Source organism: Peromyscus maniculatus, chromosome 13 (assembly GCF_049852395.1).
Source record: "Peromyscus maniculatus bairdii isolate BWxNUB_F1_BW_parent chromosome 13, HU_Pman_BW_mat_3.1, whole genome shotgun sequence".
NCBI classification, from domain to species: domain Eukaryota; kingdom Metazoa; phylum Chordata; class Mammalia; order Rodentia; family Cricetidae; genus Peromyscus; species Peromyscus maniculatus.
This window is the reverse complement of record NC_134864.1, coordinates 14,918,719-14,921,364: the sequence shown is the minus strand read 5'-3', so window position 1 is coordinate 14,921,364 and position 2,646 is coordinate 14,918,719.

The window sequence follows — 2,646 nt, the reverse complement described above, 5'->3', positions numbered from 1 at the left end:
TTTGCCTGTCTAAAACACCTGATTGGTCTTGCAAAAGCTGAATGGCCTATAGATAGGCAGGAGAGAGAAATAGGTGAGGCTGGTGGGCAGAGAATAAATAGGAGAAGAAAAAGAAGAAGGGGAGTGAGAAAAGGAGAAGGAGAGAGGACACCAGGGGCCAGCTACCCAGCCACACAGCAAGCCATGAAGTAAGAAGTAAAAAAAAGTATATAGCAGCCAGACTTGGGAAGGAAGAGGCAGGTGGATCTCCATGAGTTCCAGGCCAGCCTGGTCTACAAATTGAGTTCTAGGACAGCCAGGGCTGTTACACAGAGAAACCCTGTCTCAAAAAAACAAAAAAAGGGGGTATATAGCATAGAGAAGGACAAAAGCCCAGAGGCAAAAGGTAGATGGGATAATTTTTAAAAAGCTAGCTGGAAACAAGCCAAGCTTGTCTGGGCATTCATAAGTAAGAATCAGACTCTGTGTATTTATTTGAGAGCTGGGTAGCAGCCCCCAGAGAAAAGAGCAACAACAACAAGATATGATCAAGAATCTCTGTGTATATGGATAAAATTTTAGAAGTATACATTTTTAAAGGTAATCTGATTAGAATGCACAGTAGGTTATAACTCCCTGGCTCTTTTCTAGATTATGAACTTTTAATGGAAGTCATGCATTCTTTACCACTTTGCTCATATTGTTTTTGATGTAATACTCAAATGAATGAATGAATATCTAGTGACTTTGTCTTAAATGCCACTGAAACCAAATATTTTGCTTTCAATTGAGTCTCAGATGTTAGCTTGTTGGAAGTATATACAAGACATTCTGTTTTAGAGGACTTTCAATGAAGTTTTTTTTTTTTTCTTTTGTGTGGACAAGCTTTCACTATGCAGCTCATGTTAGCTTCAAATTTACAACTGCTATTGCCTCAGCTTCCTGAAGGCTAGGATTACAAGTGTGAGCCAACAAACCAGGACACAATTGAGACCATAACAGATTATTTGTGAAACACTTCCCAACTTGTTTCTGCTCTGCTAACTGGAATGCATGTTATTGTAAAGAGTTCTGCAATGTTTGCCCAACTGTACGGTACAGGACATCTTAAAAGCTATGTTTATTTCCTAACTACTAGTAGCTGTGGAGGTCACCTTATTTAGAATCCTTGAAGATGCAATCAAGTGATATTGCATTAGGAGGAATCCTAAGTCAATGACTTGGCATATGCTTTCAAGCAAAGAGAACTAACATTGGAGCTGGATAGACAGTGTTTCACCTAAAGGGAATCTAGACACATAACCTTCAAAATCATCAAGGGGAGATGGAGACAGAGGCTGGTGAGATGTTTCAAACCAAGCAATAAACACCTAGACTTACAGACAACCACCAGAAGCTAGGGAGAGCAAAGGAAGGATTCTGTCTGAAAGATGCCAGTAGAGCCATATCAATACCTTGCATTTGACTTTCAGCCACCAAAACTCTCAACAGAGTAAACTTACGTTAGTTGATGGTCTTTTGTTCCTGGAACTCAAGAAAACTGAAGCACAGTGTGAGTTTGTTTGCTTAGTCAGATTTCAAGAATTGTATAAAACTTACAAGTAGATAGACATCAATTCTTTACAGCTTTTCAATTTTACTTATTCAGGAATGTCTGTTCTTATACAACCCTGCCCTGACTATACTTGTAATCCTTAGAACAAAAGCTCACTTATTCCATGCATTTGATGTTTACTTTCAATTTCCTATATTTTTTTAAAATTTTTCTTCCTTGTCTCAATGTTGTTGTTTAATGAAGTAGAAAGATTCTAAATGACATTAATCTGATTAAATATGAACAACACTAGGAGACAATACCTACAGCGGTCTTAGGAAAGGATTTGTGTCAGTGTAGGATTTGACATGAGAAACTTCACAAGGTGAAATCTCCTGGATAAAGCACTCCAGGAGGATCACAGGAGGCCTGGGTGCTGTAAGTTCCCATTCAAGACCTGCTTTGGTGTTTTCAGCTGTACTTAGGGATTTATTTCTAAAACACAGAGAACCAGCTCATTTACTATTTGATGAACATAGAGTTTATAAAGAGGAAATTAACTGCCTATAAAACATTTCATGACAACCTTAAAGTTGATAAAAAAAATCCAGTCATTTTCCCAGTATTTAACATGTACAGTAAATAAAAAATAGACTTTACTATTTTGCAAATTGAGTGTTTTTTTACTCAATTTATGCAGAATTATTTTTCAACAATGTTTATAAGTAGAAACTTTATGCCATGAACTGTAAAATTATGTTAGTGTTTAATCAGTCATTAAATATAAACTGAGGAACTTGGGGGTGATACATTTGACATCAGACATAGAATCTGTCATTAGCTTAATGTTAAACATTACAAGTCGCTTCCTTTTCAAATGTGATAGAGTAACTATATGGTGGGAAATTACTCAACCTGTTTATTATTGTTGTATTACTATTTTAATTCTTATTTGTCTAAATAAGCCAAGGTCCAAGGATTTATCATGTTTGTTAAGGAAAAGAGAATCTGTTGCCTTTATCTCAGAGATGAAGGAGATACAATAATCCTAAAGGCAAATTCCTGTGTCACATCAGGAGATTTTCAGCCCCTTCCTCCTGTACATTGTCCCTCACATAACACATGAGCCATTT